This window comes from Vulpes vulpes, chromosome 1, assembly GCF_048418805.1.
Source record: "Vulpes vulpes isolate BD-2025 chromosome 1, VulVul3, whole genome shotgun sequence".
Lineage (NCBI taxonomy): Eukaryota > Metazoa > Chordata > Mammalia > Carnivora > Canidae > Vulpes > Vulpes vulpes.
Window position 1 is genome coordinate 184,659,103 of NC_132780.1, and position 23,199 is coordinate 184,682,301.

Consider the following 23,199-nt stretch of genomic DNA (forward strand, 5'->3'; position numbering starts at 1 on the left):
TGTATTATTTATTATTTTCAGGACATTGTACTGAATACTGTTTAAAAATCAAAATGAGTAAGAAAAAAATCCTGCCATTAAGAAGCTTATACTATAAGTGAAAAAAAAATAGAATGGTATTCTATAAAAAGGTAAAAAATAGTGAATGGTCTAGAATTCAGAAGAGGGAGAGCACAGAAATATATGGAATCATGAAAGGTGTTTTAAGGGAAAGTAACATTTCAAATTATGCTTTGACGAATTGTGGAAAGGAGAGAGAACCCAATGAGAAGTTTGAGAAAGTAGAGTTAAGAGGCAAGAAAAATAAAACCTAGATATGTTTTGTAATAGGAAATAACTAGTTCATTTAGCTGGAGAGTAGAATATAAGGATATATGGAAGAAAGAGCTAGAAAACATAGGCTGAGCCATTTTGTAGAGGACTTTGAATGTCAGGCTAAGGTATTTTTGCTCAGTGAAGTAGTCAACAGGGAGACACTGAGAATCTGAAGCTTGTAATATTTGAGTTCTAAAAATACAAGTGAAGCAGATGTATCAGAGGAGGAGAAATGGGAGGAGAGACCCATTACAAAGCTACTTTTGTAGCTTGGGTAGAAAAATTGATCTTTGGAAAAGAATGAAGACAATAAGAAGAGAACATAATTTCTTTATATCTTCATAAATATATATTTAAAGTACTATTCAGTTGTTTACTTATCAATTGTCTGTCCTCTCCTACTAGAATGTAATCTCCTTGAGAGCAGGGGGGTTTGTTTCTCCCTTTCAGATCTGATTTGCAATGCCTGGAATAATGCTTGCAATATTGTATTTGCTCAGGAAATGCTTCTGTAAGGAATTAAGGAGATAGATAATTAAAAAAGAAAGAGAAGTAAAATCAAATAGGTCTTTTTCAGGTGCATGAATTAAGTGAAATACATTCAAATAGGTCAGTAATCCCAATTAATGAAAACAGAGTGAACTCTGCAATTAAAAGACAGAAATGGTCAGATTGGATTTTTAAAATCCCAGTTGTATGCTATCTGATGATTCATACTGAAAGCATAAAGACACAGCAAAGATGAAAGTAAAAGGATGGAAAATTTATCCAAAATAAATACTAATCAGAAGAAAGCTGTAACTGTGCCATTATTATGCAAAATAGATTTTAAACTAACGTTAACTGGAACATATAAATATATATGTTTATATATTTAAAGATTACATATACCCAATAATATTATTAAAAATATATAAAGCATAGGAATGCCTGTGGGCTAAAGCAGTTAAAGCGTTTGATTCTTGGTTTCGGCATAGGTCATGGTCTCGGGGTCTTGGGATCAAGCCTTCTGTCAGGCTCTGTGTTCAGTGTGGAGCCTGCTTGTCCTCTTCTTCCCCCTCTGCTTCCCCTCTGCTCCTCCTGTGTTCCTCCTTGCACTCTCTTTCTCTCCAAAAAATTAAATCTTTAAAAAATTATACACACACACACACACACACACACACACACACACATACATTTATAATAAATGGATAGAACTACATGGAAGATCAACAAACCCACAATTCAGAGATTTTAACATACTTGTTTCAGTAATTGACACAACCTTCATCTAATAGGTCTATATAGAATTTACATTTTCTTTTCAAGGACTAAAGAAATATTTAGGCTGAGTGGAAAAAAGAATGTATTGCAGGCTGGAAGAAAAGAATGATAAGCAAAGATGAAAAAGAAAATGGCTGACACAGATGGGCATTGACTGGGAACGAGAGTGGGGAGAGTCAGGCTTACAGGGGCCTGGCTGAAGAGCATCTGATATGAGATTGAAGGTTTCACATTGAGGAGAAGCACAATGAGACTGTTTAAGAAGGTCATGTAAGGAGAATGTAGAGGAGTAGAGAGTGGAATATGGAATGATGAGTGAACAGGAAAGCTGGGATCAAGGAGACTAGTTAGGAGTTTAGGTATGAGCCAATGAGAACCTGAATTAAGGCAGTATGAGCAGAGATTCGAGGGGCAGATTCAGCTTTGGTCAGTGTTGTGGAAATAGAACTGTTAGTACAAGAGACTTATTGAAAGGGAAAATATCAGTATGACTCTCAAATTTCTGGCATGGGTGGATGGTAATGCCATTCACCAAGACAGGATCTATAAGAGGAGGGCTGATTTCAGGGAATATACCTGTGACACTTCTGGTTTATAGTAAATTTTTATTTAAAATTAATTTTGTAATTTAAAAATGCCTAGGAGAGTACAGCAGTAGAAAATGTCATACTCTCTTATTGAGTTTTCTATCCCCTCATGTAACCAGGTAACATGACATCTCTGAATTAAGAGTATAAATATCGCTTGAGAGACCTTTACCTCCAGTTGGCAGATCTGAGGCTAAATCCTGACTCTGCCTTTGCTCTGAAATCTTGTTTATATCTTATATGCTAGTGCACATGATTACGTCTTTTTGTTAAACAATTTAGATAACTTCCTGGATGTAGGAGATTTCATAATTCATGCCTTAACACCATAACTCTAAAAAACATCCCAATTAATTTCTCTCAAATATGCATGATCTGAACCAATGAGCGTGTGTTACCTCTGCTGGGTTCAGTGCAGTTCCAGGAACATTTGATGACATATTTCAAAATCTCTTACTTCATATTTCACATTCTTTCCCTATTTTAAGAACTAACCTTTAAAATGTAAAAGACTTGTCAGTAATCACAGTGATGATGATGACGGTGATAAAAGTAGAGAGCTTCTATAGCTCAAGTTAAACATTTGAAATTTAATTCTTACAATGACATCACATGACAGGTGTTATTAGTCCTATTTTATATTTGAGGAATTGATAATCTGAGAAGTTAAAGTAATTTTATAGAGGCTGCATGCAGCAAGCAAAGGTTAAAGCTGGAGTATAATTTCAGCTTTCTGATTTCAATATTTGAATCCCTGATTATTGTACAAAATGCTATGGACTTAGATTTGATGAATCCAAAAAAAGTTATAAAGTTCCTTCCTGTATTGAAAGTATGTCTGCTGCCTTGGGTTCCTCAGGCAACATGCTATAACTCTTACAAATCAGGCAGTAATTTTGAAGCTCATGCAGAGAAAAAAGTTGTGTCTATTGTGGTAGATAAAAATGGTCAGCACAAATGTGTTTATAATATTTAACCCCTTTCATAAATATATATTTTCCTCATTTTTTCATCAATATAATCACTTAAAAAGATTTAGTAATTATGTTAGTAATTAGATTATTAAGATTTAGTCATTTGTTTTAAAGTGGTTAACTGTGGCACCATAGTATGCCTTGAAAGTTTCTAAGAGATAAATTCTATGTTGATTCTCAGCACTGAATCAAAGTTACTTTAGTGATGTCTGTTTTAAAGTGTTCAATTATGTATACATGTTCTTAGAAAGTCAAGACTACATATTTTCGAAGGTGCTTGAAGAATTTGACATAATTACCACTAAATGATAAGATTTTCCTAATAATGACTTTAGTGGATGTCATAGCTGTGTTGAGGTCTGTGTCAAATCAGAGTCAGCTTTTGAGAGTCCAATAGCCCATTTGTTTCATTTTGTAAAATTAAAAATCATCTACCAATTGTCCTTAGCCCTTCCCATGTTCTGTGAGATCATATGGTATAGTTTTGCTTAATACCAGTATTAGTAGCAATAATAATAAGAGTTTACACTAGCTATGTACCATGTGCCAAGAATTGTGCTAAGTAATTTATATGTTCTTCTTACCTTATCTAGCATTTGGTGCTAGCTATAGTTATCCCTATTTTAGAAATGAAGACCACGAGACTCAGAGAAGTGAAATAACTTGCCCAAGGTCACACAGACAGTATATATGAGAATTTGGGTTTGGTCACATATTCTGCTAAAGTGCGTTCAAAGACTCTGTAAATGGAATTTGCAGTTTCCGAAAGCAGTGGAAGCAAACAGAACGCCTGTTTGTTTCTGTGGCTTGACACCTGGGTCATCATTCGTGACAGTTTGACACACACTTACTGATTCCGAGTGTCAGTTGAGAATGGCTGATGCAATGGCCCCACAGCACTCACGTTTGTTGGAAAATTCCACGTTGATCTTTATTAAAAAAACAGTTGCCTAAGCTTCCAAGGTTGGCTTTTTCGGTCACGGTGCATAATCTGAGTGTTGGGGAGTCAGCATGCCTGAGGTGTGAAGATGATGATGTACTTCCTATAGGCATGAAGGCACTCAGAAATAAAGCAAGGCCATCGAACTGTCATTTGTTGTTCTTCCTATTCATGCTTTTAAAAAAGAAACTAAGGTCAATTAACTGGGAAGCTTAACCTCTCTTAGCTTGTCTTTCTTTGCGTAGGCTTTTGCCTTTTAAATAAATCATTTTTCTCTTCTCTCCCTCCCCACCCCCTATCCATTTTGAACACGTTCTTGGATTTCTCATGCTGGGCCTAAGGAGCAGACTGCTTATATTCAAGAATGATTTGGAGGGGATAAAGTGTGCAAGATTTTGAATTCTTGCCATAAGTCCCTGGCAGACAGCCAGGCAGCCTCAGAGGAATAAGGCTAATGAAGGGAGGGTAAAGAAGATCCGGGAGTGCGGCTGGTAATGCAGTATTCATTTAATTGGGAGCAGGTACCGGTGCAAACTTCTCCATTTTAATTGGAAAAAGGGAAGGGGATTGTTAAGGAAGAAGGAAAAAAGAATGCATAAAGTTTTCAAGCTGAGGAGCCAAAGGCAGCCCTGTCTATGCCAGAGAAAGAACTCAATTTAGGGCAATTTGCTCTGCAAGCTGGGCTGTAGCCTCCCCTGGGAATAGGGATGAGGAAGAAAATGAAACCAAAAGAGAACTTGATAAAATCACCTAGCACAGACAATCTCAGTAGAATAGGTTTTACTGAGTTAAATCTGCCCCAATCAATATGATTCTTTTCATATAAGTTACAAATAAAAAGCCACAAGATTACAATAAAAATCGAGACTCCAGCGATGCTGATGTTGCACCTGGGAGTCTTAAGAACTTGTTATGGAATATATGTTTTTGCAACTATAATGTTTGTTTTTCTTTTCACCCTGGTCACTCGAATCGACTCTTTGCTTTCCCTCCTCATCCGTCCAGTTTTCTATATTGTTTTAAAAACCATTGGAGGAGCTCTTTCTGCTTAGTTTCTCTTGCACTGGAGGTTGGAGAGCGGTGGTTTCTGTCTTGAAATGTGTTGAATTGAACATGGGGCTGAGTTCTCATGCTAATGATAAAGAGACTTTTTCCTATAGCACATTTTATGACTCATAATCTTAAGGTATTAGTAAAACAACAAAAGAGGCGGGGTTTCATACAAAAAGAGAAAGCAATGCTTTTTTGATGCACATGAGATACTATTAGAATAAAATACAGATCCTGTAATTTCATGTTCAATAAGCATCAGTTCTTAATAATCTTTGACTGTATCATATAAATGAGAGTTTTAAGCAGCTGATGGTTTTAATGGGATAACTATAATTTTGATTCTTCCTGAATAAGGAGGCGGAAGACCAAGCAAAACATTTTGGTCTTTTCTGCCAATGCGGTTGAGTTGACTAATCAGCAAACTTGGAGAGAGGAGTCTTTTTTTTTTTTTTTTTTAGGAGTCTTTATTTTAGTACATAAAATACACTTTTATGTACTAAAATAAAGAATATTTATTTATAAGGAGCTTATTTAGAGCTTAAATTTCCTGGCAAATCTATATTATTAAATCTCTTTAAAATTATTCATAACGGGTAGTAAAGAGAAGACGATGGTGCTTTGTTTGGATAAATTCTACCTTACATATGTTATAAATATTTGGAGTTGGTACACCTGATGGAGAAGAAGTGACCATGAGCATTTTATCTGTTTGATAATTTTCCTTGTGAGGTGGGGAATTTTTGCAGTTAAATGCTAGTGGACTGTTGCCTGCTTATTTGACTTTACATCAATTACTAGAAATATAAGATTACAAGTGAAGAGATTTTCTGGACAGAATAGAACAACATCTCAATCTGTGGGTGTAATTATCACCCCAGTTATTCTGTTTTTTTTTTCTCAATACCATGCTGGATAAACAAATTAATCTATGCACCAAAACTATTTATAGAGGACCTCTGTGCTAAGCACTGTAGAAGACACAAAGATGAAAACAACACAGACTCTGTCATCAGGAAACTTTCTTTCTAAATGAGAAAGCCAGGCTAAAAAGTACAAAGGCCAAGTACAAAATCAGCAACAGAAGAAAAGGTGTCCCCAAACAATATATAGTCTGTGAAGTCTCAACCTTTTTTTTTTTCAGTTTGCAATGCAAAATATCTGAATATGGACAATTGATGACATATTTTCGGAGAAGCAGTAGATCTACTACCTGATTTGTTGAAAGCTGTGAAAAGTTTATAGAACTGTTGGTACTTGACCTGGTTTGTATTTAGAAGGGCAGGTGAGGATGTGGGAAGCTATATACCAAGTTCAGGAAATGATATACTTTAATCAGAGGTAAGGAACTGGGAGGAACAAGAGTAGCAAACATATTTGAGGAACACTGATTATAGCAGAGTCTTTTAGAAAATTAATGGGAATCAGTTGAGGCCAGATTTTGAAGGTTGTGATTAGAATGTTTTCCTTTTTTTAAAAGATAGATTTATTTATTTATTTGTTTGTTTGTTTGTTTATTTATTTATTTATGATATATAGAGAGAGGCAGAGACACAGGGGGAGGGAGAAGCAGGTTCCATGCCGGGAGCCCCATGTGGGACTCGATCCCGAGACTCCAGGATCGCACCCTGGGCCCAAGGCAGGCGCTAAACTGCTGAGCCACCCAGGGATCCCTAGAATGTTTTCTTTATCTTATAGTACAGAAATATCTAAAAAAACTGTTTAAAGGATGAAAAAGGTCTTTGAGGAAGACTGATCCAAATAGCAGCATGTGGTATAAATTAATGGTATGGTGGGCCTCACCTGTGTTCCACAATTCCATATTTTCTGATATGACCAAATCTTCTTTCTCTCCCATGTTCTTTTCCATTCTGGAGTCTCTGCCCACTGTACTTCTTCATAGAGGTGCACCTTCTGACTAGGCTGACAGGTGCCCTCCTATCTTCCTCAGGTGCAGCTGCCCACAAAGCTGCCAGCCATGAATGCCACAGAAACAGAGTGGAGGGAAATACCAGAGAGAAAGGCTTTTTCCCAACTCAGAATTTCACTTGTGCCAAGAATTACGCAGACTCTTATGAAGACATTCCAGCAGTTTCTGTCTTGTAAGTTCTCTAAGAATCAGAGTAAATCTCTCATAAGACCCTTCTGTCACCTTCCAACCTTTACCTCTAGAACCTCTGGAATCAGGTGCTCTCACTTGGATGGATCATGCAGGAAAGTGATGCCATCCCCTGTGCCATTATTCTTGTCTTCCCCAAGTTAGTAGTTAGTAGTTCCTAACCCCATATAAATGAATCTCTTCTCCCTCAGTCATAAAACAGTATGTCCGTACGAATCAATGGTTATACACAGGGGCTGGTGTGTATTTAATATGATAGGTGGGAGAAGGGGTCTTTTCTACAGCTCAGCCACTCAAGGTGCTTTGTTTGGCTCTGTAATCTACTATTTATGTGACATGGGTAGGCTTCTGGAAAAATAGTGAGTTAAAGAATCTGCCTTCTTCTCATGCCCACTGCTCTTTTTATACACCTAGTCTCACTGGAGCATATTTTATTTTATTTTAGATTTTATTTATTTCTTCACGAGAGGCATAGAGAGAGAGAGAGAGAGAGAGAGAGAGAGGCAGAGACATAGGAAGAGGGAGAAGCAGGCTCCCTGTGGTGAACCTGATGGCAAGACTCGATCCCAGGACCCCAGGATCACAACCTGAGCTAAAGGCAAATGCTCAACCACTGAGCCACCCAGGTGCTCTGGAATATATTTTTAAAAGATGCAAGCAATTAGAATATTTTTGAAGGTGGCTAGGGCTGTTGGTTGTTTTTGTAGTTATCCACTGTAGCACCTTTTTGTTATCTTCAGGTAAAAGGGACTGAAGATCTTTCTGCCATGACATTTCTCAAAATATGCTGCATAGATTACCAACTACTTCATCCATGTGTTAGATAATGCTATTCAGATAATTTGGGCATATTACTGTAAAAAAGAGGACCTGCAAGAGGTAAATTTATAAGAGATAAAATTATTTTTAGGTATATTTTTATATTGGGAAAATGTTTTAATTTCAGTAGTACCAGTGTCACAGCTGAATAGCTATTAGAAAAACGCATTAATTAAAAACCTATTTGTGGATTAATTATGGATGAGAACTTCTTTATTAGTTTACATATGGCCTTGTGTCTTTTGAAAAACTGTAATTTTATACAAATTTTAATTGAAGATGTATCTCTGCTGAGGAGTACATACTTATGAAATACAATATTTTCTTTCTTGGAGACAGCACCAATGACTATATTAATATAGAAAGAATCAAGTTTAAGTGTCAAAAACAAGTTACGCCATTGATTTTGTTAAACAATACGAGATTCAGATTCAACTAATATTTATGGAGTCCCTAATTTGGTCAGATATTGTGCTATTATAGGTATCTATTATTTAACCTCTAATTCTTCAGAGTTAGAAATGAACTTGGTGTTCTTATTCACATTTTACAGATAAGAAATGTGTGGTCTGAATAAGTTAGATGGTGACTTTGTGTCTAGTGAGTAATAGATGTGGGACTTGAAGCCAGGGCTCCCTGATGCCAAGGAGGAAGTTAATTAGTGATTTTGCTGTTATTAAATTTATGACCTCAGTCCAACTTCTCTTTACCCCAAAATCTACAGTATATTTCTACAGTTAACTGAAGAGTGAAGATTCTTGTGGGCTACTACAGGTATTTGGTGGATGATGACTATATATGAGAAAATTGTATTTCTACTTCTGATAGGAATCTTTCTTTAATAAAGGAATAGTGATGTGCTAACCAAATGGCACATGCTTCCTTTTTCATTGTTCTTGGTTAGGTGCTAAGAGACTGTTAATTAACCTGTCTATAATTATATTATGATGCCTTAGATAGTTTTGTGCAGCTTAAAATAATTTCTAAACTCTTCCAAGTTAATGCTTTTTTAAGGTTATTAATGCTAAATGCTTTTTTAAAATTTTCCAAGTTTTTATTTTGAAAAAATTTCAACTTATAGGTAAACTAAAAAAAAATATTATGAGCACATATGCTCTTTATCTAGATTCACTAGTTGTTAAACAACTTACTGCATTTGTAATCTCCCTCTCATATTTGTAGATACATATTTGCTGAACCATTTCAAAATCAGTTGCAAATATCATAGTTCAGCCATAGATGCCTCAACATATAACTCCTCACAAGGACATTCTTCTTCATTACCTTACTGCTGTCACACCCAAAATATAGAACATCAGTGTAAGAATATTACCTGACATCAGCCCATATCAAAAATTTCCCAGTCATCCACTTCATATCTCTCATAGTTATTTTTTGATAAGGTCATGATTCAGTTTTTCAATTTCATTTTCTATATTTTGATAAAACTCATGATTCAATCAGGGATTATTCAGTACATTTAGTTATATTAATTTCTTTAAATTTAGAACAGTTCCTCTCTTATTTTTCATTACTCTGAGACTTTTTGTTTTTTAAGTCCAGGCCTATTTTGTTTAATTTCCTACTATTTCTATATTACTGGAATCAAGTTAAACATTATTGTCAAGAACACTACACGGATGATCCTCAGTGTATTAAATCAGGAGACATATAGTAACCGACTTTTTTCGTTATTGGTGGTGCTAACTTTAATTATTTGATTAGGGTGGTATCTGAGATTCTTCTACTGTAAAGGCATCCTTTTCTCTTGCAATTGATAGATAACTGTGGGTGATACTTTAAGATTATATGAGTATCTTGAACCAAAATTTCCTTCAATATTTTTAGCATCCATGCTGATCTGGTTGAATCAGTTATTACATTTGTGCTTGCAAAAGGATGATTTTCTATTTATATCATTCATTTTACATTTATTAATAGACCTCCTTTAAGAAAGAATGTTCTCCTCTTCCCCATCTCTTTTGTTTCACTTCCTTGCTTTCTGACTAAGCAGGATATTACAAGTTCACCTTATATTTTTCATGCCCAAGACCTGGAAGCAACCATTTTTCTAAAGATCCTTAGTTCCTTTTAGTAGGGAATTGAATTTAGAAACCAGCATCTGGGTTCACAGTGTGGATATAATTTCTCTGCACCTCCAGGATACAAAATAAACAATAAAATACATATACAGGGAAACCCACTTAATGTGTATCTTCTTTATTTTTATCATTCATATACAAAAGATAGTGAGATATATATTTTTTTATTTAACAATATATATGGAAGTCATTCCTTATCAGTTGATAAACATCTTCTCAGTCTTTTTGTGTAGCCTACGTGGTACTCCATCATTTGAATATACAGTAGTTTATAAAAATCTATTGCCTACTATTGCAGGGCATCTAACTTGTTTTCAATATTTTGCTATTATAATTAATGTCCCGTAAATGTTACGTGTGTTTTTTATAGTATGGAGAATAGGTCCTCAGAGTAAATCCCCAGAAGTAGAATTGCTGAGTCAAAGGAAATATTTGGTTTTGCTACCTATTGCCAAATTCTCCTTCATCAGGGTGGCATAATGTTATGTTCTCACTAGCTATGTATGAGAATATGTTTCTTCACAACCTCAATAACAAGCTGTATTGTCAAGCTTTGGATTTGTGTCAATCTGATAAGTGAGAAATGGTCAATAAGTAAGCTTTCATCTGCATTTTTAAATAAATTAAGTGACCTTGAATCCTAAGAATCATTTATATATATATATTTTCCTATGAAGCATATATTCTTGTCTAGTAGCTCATATTTTAGAGTCTTTTATATTTTTGGAATACCTTTTATCTATAATATGTGCTGCAAATAATTTATCTAATTTTGAAACTTTAAAAAATTTTGATAATGGTGTTTTTTCCACATGTAAATGTTACCTTAAAATGTTTTATGTAGTTCAATTCATCTCTTATTATATCAGGATTTTAGTCAGTTAGAAAGGCTCTCCCCATACTGAAGTTATAAAAGAATTTCATCCATGTTCTGTTCTAGTATATGTATGGTTTCACTTTTTTATTTAGTTAATTGATCCATTTTTAGTTCTGGTATTTTTTGAATATATATATATGATATTTTCCCAAAAAATCCATTGTATTAATACCTTTTATTTAAAAGTACCTTTTCCTCAGTGATTTGAAATACCAGCTTATTATATATTAAATTTACTTATGTACCTAAGTCTCTCTCCATACTTTCTATTGCATTCCATTCATATTTTCATAGTACCCTGTCTTAATTTTTTTATGTCTTAATATTTAGTTGGGCTAGGTACCCTCTACTGCTTTTTCTAAACAGTTTTTTTCTAGCTCTTTCATCATAATTATTTTCCTATAAAATTTTGAAATGCACTTATCTGGCTGCTAGTATTCTTTTTTTCTGGCTGCTGGTATTTTCATGATATCATGTTAAGTTTATAATAAATATGGTGAAAATTGACATTTTCATAATGTTGACTAATACTATCAAAGAATAGGGATACTTTTCCATTTGTTTAAGCCTACTTTTCTGTCTTTCAGAGTATTTTAAGATTTTTTCAAACATGCTTTTAAAATATCTTGTTAAAGTATTCTTAAGTGCTTAATTTATTATGGTGGCCATTATAAATAACATTTTCTTCCATTCTACCTTACAATAATTTGCGTATATGAGGGACATCAATTTGTGTATATTATTTGTCTTTCTACCATACTTAATTCTTTATTTTTGGTCTTAGTTTAATCATTGAATTCTTATGGAGGTTTACATTTGTACTACTATGTCTTCTTTAAATAAGCTATCTTAATTCTTCTTATGTTCCTAAGTGTTTATTCTTATGTGATGTAATTAATTAATGCAAGGTTATAATTGGAGATAGTGAACTTTTTTGCCTTGTTCCTGACCATAGATAGAGGGAATGTTTTTAGCATTTCCTGTTAATTCAATAAGCTAGATACTGGCTTTAAGATATCTGTCTATCATCTATCTATCTATCTATCTATCTATCTATCTATCTATCTATCTATCATCTATCTATCATTTATCTATCATCATCATCATCTTCTCTCTATATAATATATATGGTAAATATCATTTAGTAAATTGTATTTTCTTAGAGAATTATCCATTTCATCTAAATTTTCAAGTGTATTTGCATAGAGTTGTACAAAGTAGTAACTTACAATTTTATAGTTTATTTCAATGGGTATTTTCTCCTCTGTAGTTTATTATTTGGTGTATTTGTGTTTCCTTCTTTGTGATTCCTTTATTCTTAATTTTTATTAAAAATACAAACATTTCTAAAAAAATAAAAATACAAACATTTCTAAAAAAATAAAAATACAAACATTTCTATTTTTTATTTCTGTTTTCTAATTTTAAAATCTGCTTCCATTATTTTATTCCTTTTTTGGATGCCTTTTTGATAATAGTCATTCTAACAGATGTGAGGTAGTTTTGGTTTGCATTTCCCTGGTGATGAGTGGCATTGAACATCTTTTCATGTGCCTGTTGGCTATCTGTATGTCTTCTTTGGGAAAATGTTTATTCAGATCCTCTGCCCCCTTTTTTTTGTCTTGTTTTTATTTGTTTGTTTCTCTGCCCATTTTTAAATTGGATTGTTTGCTTTTTTACTATTGAGTTCTTTATGTGTTTTGGCTATTAACCCATTATTGAATATGTGATTTGCAAATATTTTCTCCCATCAGTGGGTTGCCTTTTCATTTTGTTGATGGATTATCTTGCTGTGGAGAAACTTTTTAGTTTCATGCAATCCCACTTGTTTATTATTGCTTTTGTTGCCATTGTTTTTGGTCAGATCCAAAAAATGATTGCCCATACCAATGTCAAGGAGTTTGTATTCTTCCAGGAATTTTATAGTTTCAGGTATTGAATTCAAGTCTTTAATTCACTTGAATTAATTTTTTTGTGTGTATGGTGGTAGCTCAGTTACATTCTTTTAGATGTGACTATTCAGTTTCCTCAGCACCATTTATTAAATGGTGTCCTAATCATCATATGGTTTTACTTTTACGGGGAATATAAGAAATAGTGAAAGGGATTATAAGGGAAATGAGGGGAACTGAGTGGGAAAAATTAGAGAGGGTGGCAAACCATGAGAAACTCCTAACTCTTGGAAACGAATAAAGGATTGCAGAAGGTGAGATGAGTGGAGGGTTGGGGTAACTGGGTGAAGGGCATTGAGGAAGGCACTTGATGGGATGAGGACTGGGTGTTCTACTACATGTTGGCAAATCAAACTTCAATAAAAACAAATAAAAAAAATAAAGACATTGTCCTTTTATCCTTGTATATTCCTGGGTTCTTTGTTGTAAATTAATTGACCATATATGCATGGGCGTATTTCTGGGTTCTCTGTTCTCTTCCATGGATCTATTTGTATGTTTCTATACTAATATCCTACTGTTTGGATTACTCTACTTCTATTTTGTAATTGGGGAGCATGATGACCCAGGTTTATTTTTCTTTCTCAAGAGTGCCATCGTTATTTGAAGTCTTTTGTGGTTTTATACAAGTTTTAAGGATTTTTTTTTCTATTTCTGTGAGAAGTACCATTGGAATTGTGATAGGGATTGCATTGAACCTGTGGATTGCTTTAGGATATGGACATTTTACAGTATTAATTCTTCCATTTCATAGCACAAAATGTCTTTCCATTTATTTGTGTCTTTTCAGTTTCTTGCATCAATGTCCTAGAGTTTTCAGACTACAGGTTTTTTAACTCCTTGGTTAAATATATTTCTAGGTATTTTATACTTTCTGTTGTAATTTTAAATGCCGTTGTGTTCTTAATTTTTCTTTCTGATAGTTCATTATTAGTGCTTAGAAATGTAACAGACTTCTGTGTATTAATTTTGTTCCCTGCAACTTTACTGAATCCATTTATTAGTTCTAACAGAGTTTGGTAGAGTCTTTAGAGTTTTTTATAAGTAGTATGCCATCTGCAAATAGTGACAGTTTTACATCTTTCTTTCCAGTATGTATGCCATTTTCTTTTCTCTTATTTAGTTACTCTGACTAGAACCTTTAATACCATGTGAAATAGAAGTGGCAAGAGTAAGCATGTTTATTGTGTTTCTGATCTTCGAAGAAAGCTCTTTTCTTTTCACCATTGAGTATGATATTAGTTATGGGTTTGTCATACATGGTCTTTATTATGTTGAGGTACATTTTTTCTATACCACTTTGTTGAGAGTTTTTAAAATCATAAATGGATGTTGAATTTTGTCAATTTTCTTGCATCTATTGAGACGATATAATTTTTATCTTTTATTTTATAATGTGGTATGTCACATTTATTGATTTGCAGATGTTAAGCCATCCTTGAATCCTTGGAATAAGTCCCATTTGATCATGATGTATGATCTTTTTAATGTGTTATTTAATTCAATTTGCTAATATTTTGTCAAGGATTTTTGCATCTATGTTCATCAGGGATGGTGACCTATAGTTCTCTCTTTTTGTGTCCTTATCTGGTTTTGGTATCAAGGTAATACTGGCCTCATAAATGAGTTTGGAAGTGTTCCCTCCTCTTCAGTTTTATAGAATAATTTAAAGATAGGCACTAAATATTTGAGTGATTGGTAGAGTTCACTAGTGAAGTTGTTTGGTCCTGCATTTTTGTTTTCTGGGAGGTTTTTGAGTACTGACTCAAAACTCCCTACTGACTAGTAGGGAGTCAGGAGTACTGACTCCCTACTAGTAATCAGTTTATCAGATTTTCTATTTTTTCATGATTCAATCTTGGAAGATTGTATGTTTCTAGGAATTTGTCTATTTCTTCTGGCCTTTTGCAATTTGTTGGTATATAATTGTTCATAGTAATCCCATCATTCTTTATATTTCTGTAGTATTAGTTGTAACTTCTCCTTTATTTCTGATTTTATTTGAACTGTCTAATACTTACTGAGCCTAACTAGAGAATAGTCAATTTTGTTTATCTTTTCAAAGAACTGTCTCTTAGTTTCATTGATCTTTTCTATTGTCTTTTTAGTTTCTATTTCATTTATTTCCACTCTTATCAATATTATTTCCCTCCTTATAATTTTGGGCTTTATTTGTTTTTCTTTTTATAGTTCCTTTAGGTATAAAGTTAGATGGTTTATTTGAGATTTTTTTGACTCTTGAGACAGGCCTGTATAGCTATGAACTTTCCTCTTAGAACTTCTTTTGCTACATCCCATAGATTTTGGTATATTTCCATTTTCACTTGTCTCAAGGTGTTTTTTATAAAAATTTCTTCTTTAATTTCTTTATTGACCCATTTGTTGTTTACTAAGTATGTTAAATTTCTATCATCATTTATTCTATGACATTTCTGTAGATATGTCCATGTTCACTGAAGCACCTTCTCTAGTAGATTCCTAAAGACATGCTTCTGGACAAAGTATTCCTTAAGATTTTGCATTCTTAAAACTGTTTTTAAACAGATTTTAAATTTGAGGGTTATAATTTCATTTAAATAGAAATCTATAGCTTATACTTTAGTCCCCTGAAATTTTGAAAATAAGATGTTGCTGCTGTCTTGCTTTGTATTTTGCTGTGAGAATTCTTTTTTTTTTTTCTAAAAAAAATATTCCGGTATAGTTAACATACAGTGTTATATTAGTTTCAGGTGTATAATGTAGTGATTCAACAATTCTCTACATTACTGACTGTCCTTATGATATGTGTGCTATTAATTCCCTTCACCTATTTCACCCATTCCCCAACTCACCTCTCCTTTGATAAGCATCAGTTTGTTCTCCTTAGTTAAGAGTTTGCTTTTTAGTTTCTTTCTCTCTCTCTCTTTCATTTTTATTCACTTGCTTTGTTTCTTAAATTCCAGATATGAGTTAAATCATTCAGTATTTGTTTTTCTCTGACTAACTTATTTCATTTAGCATTATACTTTCCAGATCCATTCATGTTGTTGCAAATGACAAGATTCCATTCTTTCTTATGGCTGAATAATATTCCATTGTATGTACATGTATATATATATATATATATATATAATAGCTTCTTTATCCAATAATCCATCAATAGACACTTGGGCTGCTTCCATAATTGGCTATTATAAATAATTCTGTGATAAGCTTTGGGATACATATATATTTTCAAATTAGTGTTTTCTTATTGTTTGAGTAAATACTCAACAGTGGAATTACTGAATCATATGGTGCCTCTATTTTTAGTTTTTAGAGGAACCTACATAATGTTTTCCACAGGGGCTATACCAGGTTGCATTCCCACCAATAGTGTACAAACTTGACTATTACTGTATGGAAATGCAATGCATTTCTGTTCTTGATTTTGTATCCTGTTACCTTACTGAATTCCTTTATTAGTTGTAGTAGTTTTTTTGGTGGAATTTTCAGGGTTTCCTGTACATAGTATAATATCTGGAAATGGTGAAAGTTTTACATCATCCTTACCAAACTGGATTTTTTTTCCTTTTTTGGTCTGAGTACTGAGGCTAGAACTTCCAGTTCTATGTTGAATAAAAGCAGTGAAAGTGGGCATCCTTGTCTCATTCCTGATCTTAATGCGAAAGCTCTCAGGTTTTCACCATTGAGTATGATGTTAGCTGTGGGTTTGTTATAGACAGTCTATATGATGTTGAGATATATTCTCCTTAAACCTACTTTGTTGAGGGTTTTTATCATGAATGGATGCTGTACTTTGTCAAATGCTTTTACTGCATCTATTGAAATGACCATATGGTTTTTATCCTTTCTTTTGTTGATGTGATGTATCATGTTGATTGATTTGCAAATATTGAATCACTCTTGCACCCCAGTATTAAATCCCGCTTGATCATGGTGAATGAATTTTATAAATATATTGTTAGATTCTGTTTGCCAATATTTTGTTGAGTATTTTTGCATCTATGTTCATGAGAAATACTGTTTTGTAACTCTCTTTTTTGGTAAAGTGTCTCTGGCCGGCTTTCATATCACAGAATTGCTGGCCTCATAGAATGAATTTGGAAGCTTTCCTTCCTTTTCTGTTTCTTTTTTGGGGGGGGTGTGGAATTTTGAGAAGAATAAGTATTGACTCTTCTTTAAATGTTTGATATAATTTGCCTGTGAAACCATCTGGTCCTGGACTATTTTTTTGTTGGGATTTTTTTGATTTCTGATTCAATTTCATTATTGGTAATCTATTCAAATCTTTTACTTCTTCCTGATTCAGTTTTGGGAGGTTATATGTTTCTAGGAACTTATTTATTTCTTCTAGATTCTCCAATTTGTTGGCAAATCATTTTTCATATGTTCTCTTTGTATTTCTGTGATGTTGGTTATTATTTCTCCTTTTCCATTTATGAATTTGTTTATTTGAGTCCTTTCTCTCTCACTGTGTGTATTATTTTTATGAGTCTGGCTAAAGGTTTATCAATTTTATTATCTTTACAAAGAACCAGCTCCTTTCATTGATCTGTTCTATTGTGGTTTTATTTTATATTATTTGTTTCTGCTTTAATATTTATTAGACTTCCTCCTACTGGTTTTGAGTTTTGTTTATTTTTCTTTATCTGGCTCTGTTAGGTGTAGGTTAGGATGTTTACTTGAGACCTTTCTTGCCTTTTGAGGTAGGTCTGTAATGATATAAACTTCCCTCTTAGAACAGCTTTTGCTGCATCCCAAAGATTTGGGGCCATTGTGTTTCATTTTCCCTTCTTTCTCTCTTTTTCTCCTTGGTTTGTTTGTTTACCTATTCATTGTTTAGTAGCATTTTGTTTACTGTTCATATATTTGTGTTCTTTCTAGATTTTGTCCTTGTGGTTGATTTCTAGTTTCATAGCATTGTGCTTAGAGAAGATGCATGGTATGACTTTAATATTTTAAAATTTGTTGAGACTTGTTTTGTGTCCTAACATGTAATCTATTTTGAAGCATGTTCCATGTGCACTTGGAAACAATGTGTACTCTACTGTTTTAAGATGGAATGTTCTGAATATCTCTGTTTGATCCATCTGGTCCCAGGTGCCATTCAAGCCATTCTTTGCTTGTTGATTTTCTGTTTGGATTATCTATCCTTTGGTGTCAATGGGATGTTAAAGTTTTCTATCATTATCCTATCAAATTACTTCTTTATGTTTCCTATTAACTACTCTAAGTATTTGGGTGCCCCCAATATTGGGTGCATAAACATTTACAATTGTTATATCTTCTTGTTGGTCTATTCCTTTTATGTACATATGTTTGTTTTTTAAAGTCTATTTTCTCTGATATAAATATTGCTAACCTAGCTTTCTTTTGACATCCATTTGCATAATAAATGATATTTCCATCCCTTCATTTTCAGTCTACATGTGTCTTTATTTCTGAAATGAGTTTCTTATAAGCAGCATATAGATGAGTCTTGCTTTTTTATCCAATCTAGCACCCTTGTCTTTGATTGGAGTGTTTATTAGTTCATTTATATTCAAAGTAGTTATTGATAGGTGTGTATACTGCCATTTTGTTACTAGTTTTAAGGTTATTTTTGTAATTTTTCTGTTCCTTTCCTCTCTCCATTTGCTCACTTTGATTCTTTTTTCTTAATTTTTTGCTTATCTGTTTTTGTTTTTTGTTTTTTTTTCGTTTTTTTGTTTTGGCTACCATTAGTTTTGTATGTAACATCTTATGCATTTGGCAGTCTCTTTTAAGTTGATAGTCTCTTAAGTTTGAACCCATTCTTTACTCTTCTCCCCACCATTTTGCAAGAATATGGTGCCATACTTTGCAACTTTTTATTTTGTGAATCTCTTGACTGATTTTTACAGATAATTTTACTGTTTTTGTGCTTCCTACTTTTCTTACTTCTTCTTATGGTCTCTCCTTTGCACTTAAGGAGTCCCCTTTAACATTTCTTGTAGGGCTGAGTTAGTCATGATGAATTCCTTTAGCTTTCTTTTGTCTAGGATGTTCTTTATCTCTTCTTCTATTCTGAATAATAGCCTTGCTGGATAAAGTATTCTTGGCTGCAGGTTTTTTGTTTTGTTTTTGTTTTTGTTTTAGCACTTTCAGCATATCATGCTATTCTATTCCTTCTGGCCTGCAGTTTCTGGTGAAAAATCAGTTGATAGCCTTATAGGGTTTTCCTTACATGTAATTGTTTTCTTTTCTATTGCTGCTTATAATATTCTGTCTTTATTACTATCTTTTGCCATTTTAATTGCTATGTGTCTTGGTGTGGATCTTTTTTAGTTGATTTTGTTGGGGGCTCTCTGTGCTCCCTGCATCTAGATGTATATTTTCGTCTTCAGGGAAGTTTTCAACTATTATTTCTTCAAATAAATTATCTGCCTCCTTTTCTCTCTCTTCTCCTTGAGATCCCTGTAATGTGAATGTTATTACCTTTGATGGAGCTGCTGAGTTCCCTTAGTTTGTTTTCATTTTTTATTGTTAATTTTTCTCTCTCCTATTCAGCTTGATTGCTTCCATTACTCTGTACTCCAGGTCATTGGTCCATTCTCCTGCTTCCTCTAGTCTGCTATTTATTCCTTCTAGTATATTTTAAATTTCAGTTATTGTATTTCTTTATCTTTAATTGGTTCTTTTTAATGTTTTGTATCTCTTTGTTGAGGGTCTCACCGAGGTGCCCTGTTAGCACATGTTCTGAAATTAGTTAATAAATCTCCCTCCTAAATACCCCAAGCATTTTTCAAACTGCTGCTTCTTTGCTGTGTCTCCATGGGACTGTTTATTGTGTCTTTAGGACAGAGACTCAATTTCCTAGGTCTCCTAGAGCTCAGCTCATTGATTTTTAGCATTCCAAGTGTTAAGCCCTTCTGATTGTAAGAACTTGCTAAATTAGACCCCTCTGTTTTCAGAACCAAATGTTATGGGGATTTATCTTGCCTGTTTAGGTCCCTTATGCCTGGGGTGCTTGATGTGAAGGTCTGTTTCTTTTCCCGCTTTATGCTTGTGGTATCCCTCCCTTCTATGGACAATCCCACAGGTCCCTTTAGTTCTAGACCCCATCTGTGCCCTCCCCATCCTCTTTGATGTGGCCTCTTCTCTATAGTTAGCTGTGAAGAGTCTGTTCTGCCAGTTTTTGGGTAGTTCCCTGGGTTATTTATTCTGACATAGGTGTTATCTAGTTGCATCTGCAGACTGAGGTGAGCTTAAGATCTTCCTACTCTGTCACTTTGCCAGGAGGTCACACTTGCTGTGAGAATTCTTATTTCAATCTTTCATTCTTACCTTTGTAGATTTCTTGGACTTTTTTTTTTCAGGAGACACTGAAAAATTATTTACCTTCAAAATATTTTAGTTTCATTAGTATATGGACTGGGACATGGGCAATGAGTCCTTCCTGGCCTTCACCACCGCGCACCTGCCCCTGGCCGAGCAGAACCTTGCCAGATACAGACTCCGAATAGTTGAGCCACCAAAAGTGCCTGTGGAAGAAGCACCCAGCCCTGATTATGATGGCCCAGCTCTTGAGCCCAACCTGTGGATGTGGGTAAACCCCAATATCGTGTTTCCCCCTGGAAAGCTGGAGGTCCCAGGATCTCCCAAGTGGGAGGATCTGCCGAGCACGCTTCCCTCCGCTCAGCCACCCCCGAAAGAGGAAGACTTCACCAACAGCTCTGAGACCACAGCAGTGGAGTCGCTGCCTTCCTCCAGCGAGCAGTCTCCTCCTCGGAAGCGGAAGCGGAAACGGGTGGCTTCTTCCCCCAGCACCTGGGAGCTCACAGAAGAGGAGGAGGCTGAGGACCAGGATGACAGCTCCTCTGTGGCCCTCCCGTCCCCTTACAAAAGGCCCCCCTCCAGAGTCGGAGGCTCCGGCAAGCCAACAGCCAGGAGGGGAGGCTCTGGTCCCGGCCCCCCCTCAATTACTTCCACCTAATTGCACTGGCATTAAGAAACAGTTCCCCCTGTGGCCTCAACGTGCAACAGATCTACAGTTTCACTCGACAACATTTCCCCTTTTTCCGGACGGCCCCGGAAGGCTGGAAGAATACCGTCCGCCACAACCTCTGCTTCCGAGACAGCTTTGAGAAGGTGCCGGTCAGCATGCAGAGTGGGGTGAGCCCGCGGCCCCGCTCCTGCCTCTGGAAGCTGACTGAGGAGGGACACCGCCGCTTTACTGAGGAGGCCCGTGCCCTGGCCTCCACCCGCCTTCAAAGTATCCAGCAGTGCATGAGCCAACCAGATGTGATGCCCTTCCTCTTTGACCTTTAATTCAAGAAGCAGGAGTCAGCTCATCCCTTATTAAAGTTACCTGCAGCAAAAAAAAAAAAAAAAAAAAAAAAGATCTGAGTAGATCATTTGGTCAACTTTAAGTACATGGTAGGCCTTTTCAATATACAGATTCATGTCTTCTTTTATTTCTGGAAAGTTTTCATGAATTTTAGTTTTAAATATTAGAATTATTCTGTTGATTTTTTTCTCATGGACTCTAATTATGTGTGTACTGGGTATTTTCTATTTTCTATGTATCTCACTTTATAAGACTTATTACCTCTTCATTTCTTTTCCATTATCTTTTTTTTTTTTTTAGTTTTTATTTATTTATGATAGTCACACACACACACACAGAGAGAGAGAGAGAGAGAGAGAGAGAGAGAGAGAGAGAGAGGCAGAGACACAGGCAGAGGGAGAAGCAGGCTCCATGCACCGGGAGCCCGACGTGGGATTCGGTCCCGGATCTCCAGGATCGCGCCGTGGGCCAAAGGCAGGCGCTAAACCGCTGCGCCACCCAGGGATCCCTCTTTTCCATTATCTTGATTACTTTTACTCCTCTCCTAAATGTCCCCTATTAGTTTTTCAGTCAAATAAATTCTACGTCAGTCATGTTTTAATTTAGAGTTTATTTTTGAGGTAACTTTGTCTTTTTCTTCTCTTCTTTCCTGAGTTTGCTTATTTTATGTTTCATGTTTTTATCTTCTTTTCCATTTCTAAATCTTAATATTTCTAATTTTTATCGAGGCCATTTTTTTAATATCTGAAAATACTTTTAAGGCATTTTTTTCTGATTAAGGTGCAGGGTTATAGTCTTTCTCTGCTTCGTGATGGTTTTGGGGAAAATTTTGATCAACTAACAATTTTAACTATCATTTTCTACTTTTTTCTTGGAATAGTTTGATGGATGTTTCTTACATGAACTACTGATTAAAATTTTTTTTGTTTCACTTTTACAGTAATAGCATATGTATTTAATCATGGGTGGTGAATATGGGTAGTTTACCAGATATATTACCTCATGTGTGCTCTCTTACATTAAAACCATGAAATAAATTTATTTAATAAATTGCACTTGTTTTTTAACATTGCTATTCTTGTAAATTAAAGTTATTATGAAGATGTGCAACGGAAATCATGCTTCTAAACTCTTGTTCTAGCAAACATATTTTTCTAAGAGGTCTTATTGGGGCATCATGAGAAATAAAAACAGTTCTCTAGTTCATTGGAAAATTCTTTTATCTCTAAAGGTGTGTACTTTGGGAGTATATCTTTGATTTTGTGAATTTATTTTATAGAAATTAATTTTTAATTTCTATGTTCTTAATTTCTACCCCCTTGCTTCTCTCTTTATTTTCACCACCAAACATCTAAACAACACCTTCAATTCTTATGGCTAGCATTTCTATTCATATACATTTACAAGCCACTTCCTTTTGACTCCTCAGCAGTCAATCCTCTAACCTACCTGGTAGCAGACCTGTTCTCAGTATTCACTTGTTCATCTTAGGTTCTTTTTCTGGGGATGAGTTAACTTCAGATATACCAAGATAGACCCTCTGCTTTCCTCCCCAGTTTTCCATGAAATTTCCACCAAACTCTACAGAGATTTGGACTTCACTTGTTTTTAATGGTTTCATGTATTTTTCTTTGGATAAGTCATTTGAAGTCTTAAATCTCTCTTTCATCTATACTGTAGGTGTGGATATAGGTGGATATTATTGACTTTGCTTGTTGATCTCTCTCATTCTCTCTCTTTCCTTAGGATGAATGGAGAGCTTCAGGTTTATGTGTCTGTCTTTTCCTGTAGACACTCAGAAGCCTCTTTTCCAATATTTTCAAAGTAGCCTATGTTTTAGAAACACAATTTATATTTTATGTGTGGAAAGTTGGTTTGATTGGTGTCATATTAATTTAATAATATGGAAGC

General features: G+C 34.6%; 1 long non-coding RNA gene and 1 pseudogene across 7 annotated transcripts in view; both read left to right on the forward strand.

Annotated features, from left to right (window-relative positions):
• Positions 1 to 23,199, forward strand: part of LOC112923172 (uncharacterized) — an 895,045-nt gene that overhangs the window by 280,673 nt on the left and 591,173 nt on the right. The window contains exon 4 of one of the 7 annotated variants that reach the window (XR_011997186.1): positions 7,081 to 7,231. The exons of the other annotated variants lie outside the window; for them this stretch is intronic. This is a non-coding gene — a long non-coding RNA (uncharacterized lncRNA). The remainder of the gene's footprint in view (positions 1 to 7,080; positions 7,232 to 23,199) is intronic. 7 annotated transcript variants of the gene reach the window in all.
• On the forward strand, positions 20,380 to 21,274 carry LOC112923130 (forkhead box protein R1 pseudogene; annotated as a pseudogene).